This window comes from Zingiber officinale, chromosome 11B, assembly GCF_018446385.1.
Source record: "Zingiber officinale cultivar Zhangliang chromosome 11B, Zo_v1.1, whole genome shotgun sequence".
In the NCBI taxonomy this organism is placed as follows: Eukaryota; Viridiplantae; Streptophyta; class Magnoliopsida; order Zingiberales; family Zingiberaceae; genus Zingiber; species Zingiber officinale.
This window is the reverse complement of record NC_056007.1, coordinates 30,282,208-30,296,211: the sequence shown is the minus strand read 5'-3', so window position 1 is coordinate 30,296,211 and position 14,004 is coordinate 30,282,208.

Here is a 14,004-nt window from a genome sequence, read left to right as displayed (position 1 = left end):
GGCTGCTCGGTCAGCACCCTCGCAGTCATCCGACCGATATCGCTTGACCGTCCGTTCGGCCACACGCTTGAGCTAGGTCACACGCTCGGCATCGTCTGCCCAGCATCTATCCAACCGATCGACATCCTGCTGATCGCCCGTGCGGCATCTTCGCGGTCGCAGGCTAGGCATAGCTCGTCCGCTCGTTCTACTCGTTGTCCAGCATGTCGCTTGGTCTACTATCCTTGCACTCATCGCTCGCCTGTTGTTTTGCCGCTCGTTTGATGTTTATCGTTCGCTTGGCATCGGGCTGGTTGTCGACTTGATCCACTCGGCATCGTTGCTATCTCATGTGACACCGTTATTATAGCGACCGCTCGCGTGACAGTGTACATTGTGTTCAGCAATTTGACTTTGGTATCGTGGGAGGTTCAGCCCTTTGCGATGGACTGTCCAGTCAGTCGGACTTGCGCCTCCTTCGACTAGACTTGAGGGGGAAGCTAGTGATCCGGATGCAGGTTAGAATATATGAGGGAGGGGGCATTTGGGTCATTTCTCAGATATGGGTTTGAGTGCTTTTAAGGAGCACCGTGCATAGGGAAAAGAAAGAGGAGGGGGGCTGGGCTGGTTCGTGAGAGGGGCTCTCGCCGCCGCACACAGGAAGGACTTTTCTTCCTCATCCTCTCCGGTGCTTCCCATCGCTGGACTTGCACTGCCACCGGCGACAGGCACTCACAGCTGCCTCCCTCTCTCCGCTGCCATCGAGCTCGAGGGCTTCGTGTGTGATCTTTCCGTCGCTGCTAGGAGAAGGAGAAGATGGACTTCTCCTTAGTCCTTCACCGATGCGGTCGGACATATCTACCGGCGACGACCGCCCTTAGAGCCACCTCCTCCCTTTTCCTTCGACTCCGACGCCTCCCGCCATGGCTGCCAGCATCTCACGCCGTCACCGCCGCCTCCAGCGTCCACTACAGTGACTCCCAGTGACCACCACAGCCGCCTCTAGCGGCTGTCGTCACCTCTTCCGACACACCCCGCCACCTACAGCGGCTACCATAGCTTCTCACGGCTACTACCGTCTTCGGCGGCTTCGGGGGTCACCGCCGATACTTCCGGGCAGCCGCCGTCCAAGTGCTCAGGTATCATACTATTTGTATAATCCGGCCTGCGAGCCGAGACTGTGTTCGGCCTTCGTGCCGTGGTTATATTCCGGCCTGCGTGCCGCTGTTGTATTCCGGCTTGCGAGCCGAGGTTGTAGTCGGACCGTGCTTCGCTTTGTGGATCCATATCACGCCCGGCTTCGAGCCACCGAAGCCGGCTACTCTCCTGGTGGATATTTATCTACTATTCAGAGCTTCGACGACTCAGTCAGTATACTGATCAGCTCATCCACCTATCCGAGGGCGCCCCCCTGCATTTATTTTACTATCCTGTTATTAGTGTCCAGCTGCTTATATACTTGTGGAATTCGCCTCGAGCACCGAGGTACCAGAGATCAGGGCAACCCGGTCACTGGATGTAGGGATTGTTGACTGAAGGACTTTTGACGACTCGGTCAACACAGAGGATAGATCATCAACCGGGTCATGGGGATGCGGTCAACGTTCCAGACACGTCCCACCGGCAGGTTCATCTTCTCAGCTTCCCGACTGGATCAAATTTACGCCGTCTATGGGAATGCACCTGATCTGGAACGTGAAGATGGACAACGCTGGAAAATTCTACCATCCTCTTGAGCTCGGTCAGTTTTTACTTTAGCTTTCCCTTGCAGTTATATGAGTTACCCTAGTTCCTAGTTCGAGGAACCCCGTGCCGATCGGCCGGGCGTATATTATCCGAGCCACCAGCTCGATGTCGAAGACCCCGTGCCGATCGGCCGGGCGTATATTATCCGAGCCACCGGCTCGATGTCGAAGACCCCGCGCCAATCGGTCGGGCGTATATTATCCGAGCCACCGGCTCGATGTCGAAGACCCCGCGCCGATCGGCCGGGAGTATATTATCCGAGCCACCGGCTCGATGTCGAAGACCCTGCGCCGATCGGCCGGGCATATATTATCCGAGCCACCGACTCGATGTCGAAGACCCCACGCCGATCGGCCGGGCGTATATTATCTGAGTTGCAAGCTCATTGTCGAAGACCGTCGAGCTCCGACGTTAAAAATCGAGAGTCGAGCCGGCGACTATAAATCCTCCGAGCGGAAGACTGTCCAGCTCCGATGTTAAAAATCGAGAGTCGAGCCGGCGGCTATAAATCCTCCGAGCGGAAGACCGTCGAGCTTCGACGTTAAAAATCGAGAGTAGAACCGGCGACTATAAACCCTTCGGCCGGAAGACCGTCGAGCTCCGACGTTAAACTCTAGAGTCGAACCGGCGACTATAAAACCCCGGCTTGAAGACTACTTCATGGACCAACTCATCGGATATCCTTTCTCCCCCGTTCGGGGTAGAGCGTATCAGAGCGTGTATCTCCCCCGTTCGGGGTTGAATGACCGGCTTATCAGATATTTTATCTCCCCCATTCAGGGTCGAGTGATTATCATTGATATCATACCAGTTTCAGATATTCTATCTGCCCCGTTTGGGGTCAAGTGGTCTTCACTGGTCTCGGACCAGCTTATCATATATTTTATCTCCCCCGTTCGGGGTCGAGCATTCTTGGCGAGCATTTATCTCCCCTATTCAGGGTCGAGCATTCTTAGCGAGCATCTATCTCCCCCGTTCGGGGTCAAGTGGTCTTCACTGGTCTCGGACCAGCTTCGGTTATTACATCTCCCCCGTTCGGAGTCGAGCAGTCTTCACTGGTTTCGGACCAGAATATCTCACGGGCTCTATGCCCGCTCGGCTAAAGACTTTCGCTTCCGTGCGTCTTTGATTCACGATCTACACTTTCGATCAGCTCACGGGTGATGTGGCCACCCGGCATCGTCCCATTCAGTATCACTCGATTGCCAGGTCGACATTTCTTGATCGCCCGTTCAATATCTTCTGGGCTGCTCGGTCAGCACCCTCGCAGTCATCCGACCGATATTGCTTGACCGTCCATTCGGCCACACGCTTGAGCTAGGTCGCACGCTCGGCATCGTCTGCCCAGCATCTATCCAACCGATCGACATCCTGCTGATCGCCTGTGCAGCATCTTCGCGGTCGCAGGCTAGGCATAGCTCGTCCGCTCGTTCTACTCGTTGTCCAGCATGTCGCTTGGTCTACTATCCTTGCACTCATCGCTCGCCTGTTGTTTTGCCGCTCGTTTGATGTTTATCGTTCGCTCGGCTTTGGGCTGGTTGTCGACTTGATCCACTCGGCATCGTTGCTATCTCATGCGACACCGTTATTATAGCGACCGCTCGCGTGATAGTGTACATTGTGTTCAGCCATTTGACTTTGGTATCGTGGGAGGTTCAGCCCTTTGCGATGGACTGTCCAGTCAGTCGGACTTGCGCCTCCTTCGACTAGACTTGAGGGGGAGGCTAGTGATACGGATGCAGGTTAGAATATATGAGGGAGGGGGCATTTGGGTCATTTCTCAGATAAGGGTTTGAGTGCTTTTAAGGAGCACCGTGCATAGGGAAAAGAAAGAGGAGGGGGGCTGGGCTGGTTCGTGAGAGGGGCTCTCGCCGCCGCACACAGGAAGGACTTTTCTTCCTCATCCTCTCCGGTGCTTCCCACCGCTGGACTTGCACTGCCACCGGCGACAGGCACTCACAGCTGCCTCCTTCTCTCCGCAGCCATCGAGCTCGAGGGCTTCGTGTGTGATCTTTCCGCCGCTGCTAGGAGAAGGAGAAGATGGACTTCTCCTTAGTCCTTCACCGATGCGGCCGGACATATCTACCAGCGACGACCGCCCTTAGAGCCACCTCCTCCCTTTTCCTTCGACTCTGACGCCTCCCGCCATGGCTGCCAGCATCTCACGCCGTCACCGCCGCCTCCAGCGTCCGCTACAGTGACTCCCAGTGACCACCATAGCCGCCTCTAGCGGCTGTCGTCACCTCTTCCGACACACGCCGCCACCTACAGCGGCTACCATAGCTTCTCGCGGCTACTGCCGTCTTCGGCGGCTTCGGGGGTCGCCGCCGATACTTTTGGGCAGCCGCCGTCCAAGTGCTCAGTTATCATACTATTTTTATACTCCGGCCTGCGAGCCGAGACTGTGTTCGGCCTTCGTGCTGTGGTTATATTCTGGCCTGCGTGCCGCTGTTGTATGCCGGCTTGCGAGCCGAGGTTGTAGTCGGACCGTGCTTCGCCTTGTGGATCCATATCACGCCCGGCTTCGAGCCATTGAAGCCGGCTACTCTCCTGGTGGATATTTATCTACTATTCAGAGCCGCGACGACTCAGTCAGTATCCCGATCAGCTCATCCACCTATCCGAGGGCGCCCCCCCCGGGGCCAGGGTACGTTACCGTACCCCTCCTGCATTTATTTTACTATCCTGTTATTAGTGTTCAGCTGCTTATATACTTGTGGAATTCGCCTCGAGCACCGAGGTACCAGAGATCGGGGCGACCTGGTCACTAGATGCAGGGATTGTTGACTGGAGGAATTTTGACGACTCAGTCAACACAGAAGACAGATCATCAACCGAGTCATGGGGATGCGGTCAACTTTCCAGACACGTCACACCGGCAGGTTCATCTTCTCAGCTTCCCGACAGGATCAGAGTGTATACTAAAAGTCTAGTTTTTTATAAACATTTATTATAAAATAAAAATCACATTGGTCAAATGTCTACATTTATGCTAAGTGTAGTTGTCCATTTAATTTATATTGTAGATAACATGGTATGAGGAGACACACAGAAGTTCTTGTTATCAGTTTCTTATAAATTATAAATAGTTGCTCACAATCAAGATGGAATGGGACAAACCATTTGAGTGGTTGTAGTGTAATTAGGTATTAGTTTATCTTAACTAATAAATTATACTAGTACACTATGAGTGTATTGAGCAAGACCATTTGTGATAGTTTCTTTTATACTGACTCTTTAAAAGAACAAGACCTCTGTTATTATGGAAGTGCATGCTCTTAATCATGATATAATAACAAGCACGTATACTTAATATTTATTTCTTTAATTTATCAAATGGTACGATTTAGTTCGATAAATCAATATGCCCGATAAGTTGAGAAATGATATTATTTATATGGTGTGTTGTTGATTATAGAATGAAACTGTGTCCTAGTAATCTAGGTTGATGATGCCCCTTTGAGGAGCTCATAAGGATTGTCATGTAAACCCTACAGGTGGACTTAGTCCGACATGACAATAAGGTTGAGTGGTACTACTCTTGGAGCTAGATATTAATTAAGTGAGTTGTCAGTAACTCATTTAATTAGTAGACATTCGATATATTAAACACAGGGAGATTAACACACTCATAATAAGAAGGAGCTCATAATGTAATTTGGGATTGGTGCGGTAGTTCAATGATAACTCTTTAGTGGTATGAGTTATTATTGATGAACTTGAGTTGGGTGTTCGGGGCGAACACAGGATGGTCAAGTACATCGGGAGACCATAACCAATTCCTCCTCTCAGTCCCTATTGTAGTATCTTATATAAAGTCTTATATCCACCCAAAGCCTAGCCTCTTAGCCCATGCTAGGGGTCGACCCCTATCCTTGCTTGGAGCCCAATCAAGGGGTCGGCTAAGCCAAGCTTGGAGCTAAGGCTAGGGCCGGCCAAGCCTTGCTTGGTGCCCAAGCAAGGGGTCGGCCAAGTGTGAAAGGGAAGAGGGATTTTATTAAAAATAAAATTTTGATAAAATCTTTCCTTTTATGTTTTTATCCATATGGTTTTAAAAAAGAATTTTTAATTTTAAGATATTTCCTTTTATATATTTTCTACAAAGGATTAAAAGAGAGATTAGATATCTTTCCTTATTTGTAGATATCTATAATGTTAAGAGAAAGATTTTAATTTTTAAGAAAACTTTCCTTTTTTTGTAACCATGATATAAAAGAAGTTTTATTTTTAAATCTTATCTTTTATAGATATCCATAAAAGGATTTAAAAGAGAGAGATTTTAATTTATAAAACGTTCCTTTTATAGCTAACCACAAAAGGGATTTTTAAAAGAGAGATTTTAATTTTTATTTAAAATCTTTCCTTGTTTGTTTAAACATGGTGTGGCCGTCCATAGAGAGGAATAAAAGAAAGTTTTATTTTTTGTTATAAAACTTTCCTTTTTTGGATTAACCAAGGATTATAAAAGAGAGGGAGTGGTGCCTTCATGAGACACATAACCTATTCTATTGTTCCTCTCTTCCATCCTTGGTGACTGAACCTTCCTCTTCTCTTTCTCTTATTCTTTGTGGTCAGCGACATCATCTCTTGTGGAGCTCTTGGTGGTCGGTTGCTTGGAGATGAAGAAGTAGAGAAAGGAGGCATTGTTTTCTAGCATCCCTTGGACCATTGTGGTGGTGGCCGAAACTTAGAAGCAAGGAAGGCTTTGGTGGATTTCTTCTTGGTAGATCGTCACTCACACGACGTCCAAGAGAAGGAGAGGAATATAATAGAAGATTAAGATGTTTTTGTTAACAAAGAAAGGTATAACTAGTTGTCTTGTTCTACATCATACTAGTTTTCTTTGTACGGATTTGGAATTAACAAACATAAGAGGCTAACGATTCTAGGCAATCGATTTTATGTTTCGATTTTGTGTTTCTTTTGTTTTTCGATCTTGTGATTCGATTGTTCTTTGTGGTTAAACCTAGGGTTACTATAAGGAGATTAAATATTGAATTTCTTTGAAAGGATTTGTCTAGGAAGTGGTAGATGATCCCATACCCAAGAAGGCTTAGTGTCTTGCCATGTTTAACATGAAAGTCGATCTTTGAATTAAATATTTAATTAACTTTGTAACATAGGTGAATTTAGATCAATAATGTTAAGCATCATTTGCGATCCAAGTCTAAACCTCTAAGAACAGATAAGTTGAATTTGGAATCAATAATGTTAAGTTCTGTTTGCGATTCCAAGTTTAATTTCTAAAGAACACAATAGGTTGTTAGGAAAGGTTCAAGACTTGTACAAAATTTTTGTACAGGGGAACCGGTGCGATATTCCGGATAGCAACCAACAATTGGTATCAGAGCTAGGATATTGCCTCTCTGTGTTTGGTTTTTCAGTTTAATTATGCACATGTCATACATATTTTAGGCATGATAATAGTAGGATGTGCAAATAGATTAACTCTGTGGTTGCAGACATCCTAGATCCAACTATTATGGCCCTAATGTGTTTGTGTGTGATTAGAACCTCGGACATGTCGAGGACATTTTATGTGTGTGCATGATTGTATGTATTAAATACAGCAGGAGTAGTGTTAGTTTTAGGATTTTACTTTTTGTTCGATCAAGATTACATGTATATTCCTTCGTGGAATATAGGATCGATAAATGTAAAATTCTATTTTTGTCGCGGATCGTATCCTTGCGAGGCATGGTGTTATTTGAGGACCAGAGGCGCAGCGAAAAAAGAAGCAAGATAGATGTGGTGACTAGACCCGATTGCGGTGGTTAAAGATGGCAGCAACTAGGGTTGGCAGCACACGGAGGACAGTGATGAAAAAGGTCATAATAGTTGGAAAATTATTTTTCCATATTTATTGTTTTTATTTGTTGTGATGTGTGTGTGTGCATGATAAAATCCTTATCTTAAATAACTAAGTGGGAGAGGGATTTATAAATAAATTCCACGGTCTCCATTACTGGTTTGTAAGTGATGCAACAAACTTGCGTGTTGGCTCTGAGTGCCTCTCTCCACATCGGATGAGTTTGTTTGCGGATCACTAGATCAAACTTCCTTTATGGATGGTTATAGAAAAATTATTTAGGAGTGTGTGATCTTCTCCAATTGAAGGGGTACAATCCTATTTAATGGACTAAGTATCAAGTAATGGTATACACTTAGGCGCATTTAATAGTATCCTCCCCAACAAAGTCACTGCTATTATTTGTGTGACCAAAGGAATACCAACTATTAATTTTATTTGTCATAAAGTTAGGATGACAAGAATAAAATTAATGGGTAAAACCTCCTCTTATAAATGTTTGAATTTGTATACGTCCACACTAACGTGGCATACAAAATTCACAGTGTTTTGAGGTGTTAGTGAATTTAAATAATATTGTTTGAGGATTCAATATTATTCTAAATTCTAAAGTATTAACCAAAACCTATTTTGTGATTCTTAGGATGACTTTCAACCCACTGGCTATTATCCTGAAAGAGAACAAACTTACTGGTCCCAATTACATAGATTGGAAAAGAAACCTGGACATTGTCCTAACTGCTGAAGGCTATAAGTTTATACTGTTAGAGGTTTGCCCTAATGTGCCTAATAGTGATTCTAGTGAAGAGGAGATTGAGTATCAAAAGAAATGGGTAAAGGCAGATGAGATGGCGCGGTGTTACATTATGGCTTCGATGTCAAATGTGCTGCAACATCAGCATCAGGACTTGCCAACTGCCTATGACATGATAAACAATCTCAAGGAACTCTTCGGACGCCAAAATCGGGCTGCTAGACAAGAGGCAATGAGAAAATTAATGACAGCCACTATGTCAGAGGGGACACCCGTTAAGGATCATATCCTAAAGATGATGGCTTACTTGAACGAGATACAAATCCTTGGAGTTGAAATCGATGGAGAAACCTAGGTCGATATTATTCTCCAAATGCTACCCAAAAGTTTTGAGCAGTTCTACCTGAACTACAATATGAATAAAAGGATTTATTCATTAGCAAAACTATTGACAGAACTTCAGGCAGTAGAAGGGATATTTCGTCATAATTCTCAAATTCACTTTGCTGAAAATGTTTCTACTTCTAAGTCGAAAGGCAAGAAGAAGAATAAGAAATAAGCTGGCTCGGCAAAGAAAGTGAAACAATCTCTAGGTACTGGACTTAAAGCAGGAGTAAAGAAGTCGAAGGGCAAGTGCTTTATTTGCAAGCAGTCTGGATATTGGAAGGCGGGTTGTCCTCGTAGGAAAGAAAACAATAAAGGTATATCTTATTCTCTTGTAGCTGAAACATGTTTATCGATGTTATCTACCAGTACCTGGTGTGTAGATACAGGAGCCACTGATCATGTCTGCAATACATTGCAGGGGTTCTATGAAACCCGACGACTATATGAGGGAGAGATAACCATCTACATGGGCAATGCTACGAAAGTGGCAGCTGTTGCAGTGAGAGATGTCTACTTATCATTTGATAGGAATAGAACTTTTATTTTGAGAAATTGTCTTTATGTACCAAGTTTTAGAAAGAATTTAATTTCATTTTCTAAACTGATTTTGGATAGATATACTATTTCTTTTGATGACAAAGTGGTTGTTAAGAAAAATAGGGTAATTATCTGTTCTAATACATTAGTTGGCAATTTATATACTCTAAATCTGATAACTCCCACAAAGCAATAAATGAAAATTAATAACACATCCTCTAATTCTAATAAGAGAAAGGAACCTTCAAATATAAACCAAACATATCTTTGGCATCTAAGACTTGGTCATATTAACTTGAGTATGATTCAAAGGTTAATAGCCGATGGACTCTTGGGTTCATTAGTGTTGGAAAACTTTCCAACTTGCGAATCTTGCTTGGAAGGAAAAATAACCAAGAGACCTTTTAAGGCCAAGGGGTATAGAGCTAAATATGTGTTGGAATTGGTTCATTCTGATTTGTGTGGACTTATGACTATCCAGGCGAGAGGTGGTTTCGAATATTTCGTCTCTTTCATAGACGACTATTCGAGATATGGATACATTTACTTGTTGCGCCGCAAGTCTGAGTGTTTTGATAAGTTCAAAGAGTACAAGGCTGATGTGGAGAGACATCACGATAAAAGTATCAAGACACTACGGTCTGATCATGGTGGCAAGTACTGTAGGTGATCGGTGGCCGGCTAGAAGGGGAGTTGGATAGCTAGGTCACCCCCAACTTCGATTTCTTCTCTACATGGTTAGTTTGCGCAAGAGGAAATGAAACTAAAACAAGAAAGCAATGAGTAAGAACACAAACACTAACACGATTCTTTTACGTGGTTCGGAGATTGCTTGCTCCTACTCCACGGCGTGTCCTTGAGGTGGATGAGCCCTTGATCCTTCAGTGGATCAGTCCCCGGCAATCTTCGACTAGCTCTTACTCCTTCTCGGTGGAGTACAACCTCTCACAAGGTTCTCTTCCTCTTACAAGATGAACTTAGGTTTAGGAGGAAGAGAGTAGGCTTGGAGGCTTTGGGCAATGACAAGGAGTGATTCAACAATAATCAGTAACCTCCTTCAAGCCCCAAAGCTTCCTATAAATAAGAGGAGAGAGTTGATCAACATATCAACTCATCTTGGCACCAGTCGACTAGCAAAACCATCAGTCGACTGGTGTTACCGTTGGAGGTAGCCAACGGCTACTTCGCAGCACCAACAGCATGCCAATGGTCATTTACCAATCGACTGCTAAAACATGCAGTCTGTTGGTGCAATATCCCTTAGGTCAAGGTTGACTGTTTTGACCAAGCTTGAGTCTTGGTCATAGTTTCGATGTTTGACAATACATGTAGACACATGGACAATGCAGGTGAAAGTCCTAGTGAGTAAAGCTAGGCAGTATGGAAATCCTGGTGAGTGAAGCCAGGTGAAAGTCCTAGTGAGTGAAGCTAGGCAGATGGAAATCCTGGTGAGTGAAGCCAGGTGAAAGTCCTGGTGAGTGAAGCCAGGCGGAAGGAAAATCCTGGTGAGTGAAGCCAGGTGAAAGTCCTAGTGAGTGAAGCTAGGCAGATTGAAAACCCTAGTGAGTGAAGCTAGGTGAAAGTCCAAGTAGGTCAAGAGAGTGACCGGATACTTGGCATGAAAGAAAAGTCCAAGTGGGTCAAAGGGATTGACCGGACACTTGGTGAGGGAGTCCTAGCAGGTCAAGGGAGTGACTAGATGCTAGGCATGACGTACCAACAGGTTAAGGTTGACCGGATGTTGGTTTGGGAGGTTTGGGACTTAGTTTTGGGCAAAAACCAAGTGCTGGATCGATCAGTGGATCGATCCAGGCTCTGGATCGATTAGTGGATTGATCCAGACCTTTCCCAGCGAACAGAAAGCCTCGGGATCGATCAGTGGATCGATCCAGAGGTCTCAATCGATCAGTGGATCGATTAGGACGCTGCTGCTTCGCGCGATAAGCGCTTGATCGATCCGTGGATCGATCCAGGCATTTTTCCATAGCACAAAGGCGCTCTGGATCGATCCGTGGATGGATCCAAAGCCTCCCCGATCGATTGGGAAAAATCGAATCGATCGGGATCCGACCGTTGAGTCGTATTTGAGCCGCAGGCGAGCGTTGTCTTCGGTACTTCATCACCGATTCATTTCAGATCTTCACCACCTCCTCCACAGCTCTTCTCAAGCTCGAGATCGCCAATTCTTGAAGGTTCTTAGAGGCTCTTCCAAGTCAAGAGGCGGATCAAAGCAAGAAGAAGAAACTAGGGTTAGGGTTTGTGCACTCATTGTAAACTTGTAAGCTTGTATTTCTTTACTACCCTTTCTTCTTCTTGTATTGAATCTTGTAGGGCTTCTCCGCCCTTGGTAGTTACCATAAAGGAGAGTTTCATTAGTGGAGGGTGTGTGTGTTGGTGTGGATCCTTGGACTAGTCACCTCTTGTGAGGTGGATACCAAGTAAACCAACTGTGTTAGCGTTGTGTGATTTGTTTCTGTATTTTCCGCTGCACATCTTCGAAGAAACAAGCAACGCCGAACACCGGGCATGCGACGAGCTATTCACCCCCCCTCTAGCTACTTTTGGTCCTAACACAGTCGACTGCTACAGTGCTGCTACAGTAACGCTACAGTACTGCTACAACTATGCTTTTACTCCGAGTACAATCTCTCGTGCACTCGTACCCTCACCCTTACGACTCATTTAACGCTTCCTTTGCAACTTTAACAACACCTTCAAGTATACTTTCTTTGGTTCTCGTCCCTCGGATGCATTCAAGCCTGCGGCTTGTCCCCAATGCCATCCTTCGCGTATGCCTTGAAATCGCTTCCCTCGGCCCTTGTCCTCGCTGCCTTGTCCACGGTCCCTCGGATGCTTCATCCTTCACCGGACCCGAAGCCATCAACCTGAGTCGTATGTGTATCCTGCGAACCTGCACAACTCACATACACATATCAGATACAAGGGTGAACCTAACTTAAACTCTTTGACACACACATCAAAATTATGATCGTACCGATCAAAACCTAGGTCGATTGCACCAACAATCTCCCCCTTTTTGATGTGTGACAATATGTTTAAGTTAGGCATAAATATCAACATGAAAATTAGAAGCAATATGTAAACATGAAGCATAATACCCAAGCTCCCCCTTAACATATGCTCTCAACCATAATTTTCAAGTTTTGCACATAGTTAGGTTTTTAACTTAAACCTTTGCATTTCTCCCCCTTTGACACCATCAAAAATTGTACCAAACATGTATACATACTATGGTATCAATGTGAACTTAAAAATACCCAAAACTAGCTCTTGAAAGTGCTGGAAAACAGCTACCAGCCGACTGCTAACTGTCGCAGTCGACTGGCACAAACCAAATCGAATTTCAGCATTTTACAACCAACTTCAGAAATGCATAGGAAATTATAGAAAATTCAAAAAATCATGAAATTTTGAACACACATTCCTTATAATGTTCTTTACCAAGGAAAAATATGTTTTCATGAAAATTCATCATATTTTTGAAGTTTTGATAAAAACTCAAACACCTTGAAAAACACTCAAGTTTGTATCAAATTAAACCTTAGTTTTGAATTCATATGTTTCAAAATAACTACGCACTGTAAATGAAACATAGAATTATTTTCAAAATATTTGAAATGCCCAACTATGATTTATGGGCAAGATGTCCATTAATTAAATATTTGTTTTTCCCATAGTTGACCTATGATCACTAAAAATTGATACATCACATAACTCATCAAAATGCCATAAGCATAAGTGACTTATTAGTATCATCCCATTATCTCACATTTATGGTTGGAAAATCATACAAGTCATTGTGAGATAAAGTATAATGGTAACCTCTACTTATCCCCCTTGATCATGAATTTCTATCAAGGCTAAATGCTCCCCCTTGAGGTCTCAAGTCAACCATTTTTCAAGGATTTGAACTATGATTTCATTGGTTGACTAAACCCAAAATCCTCTAACCCTTGAGGATTGATTTGGCACCCAATAGAAATTCTTTCTAATTGGGTTAACCAAATATTCCTTGGGGATCCATTTTCGTTCTATGGTCTTGGTTTTTGATTGCCCCCTAGCAAGTAAACAATGGTAGGTCTTGTCATTATTTGGTTCATTGTATCCTATCCCATTTTTCTTAAAACTTGCCCTTTGGCTCCGAATGATCATATTTAGGGTTTTAGAGCCAATTTTAAATTTCCTAAGGGCATTGGTAAGGTATTCTATCTTTTCCCTTAACTTCCTATTTTCTTCTTCTAAGCATGATTCATTTGAACTTGAAGAAGAAGAAGCATGCATATCATTGTCCTTAGAAGACATGGATTCTAATTTTTCTTCAAGCATGCTAATATCATGTTTCAAAGACTTGTTTTTTCTTTTTGCCTTGAACAAGTCATCATTTGTGCTTGAAATAATTTTAATTAAAATATGAGGAGGAAGATTATGTACCTCACTTACCGAGACGTCTGAATCCGATGTTTGACCTCCCCCTTCACTTGAGCTCCCTTCTTTGTCTTCACTTGAGCTCTTTCCTTCTTCATTTTCGGATGAGGTGGAGGCTACATCATCAATTCCCATTAGAGTAAAATTGACTACATGGTACTCTTCTTCCTCCGATGAAGATGAAGGATCATCCCATGTTGCCTTTAGGTTTTGAGCCTTCTTCCCCTTTTCCTTTGTCTTCTTCTCCCCCCTCTTCTTCCCTTCCTTCTTCTTCAAGAAAGGGCAATCATCTCTTATGTGTCCCTCTCCTTGGCAATTGTAGCAAATTACCCTCCTTGTTCTACTT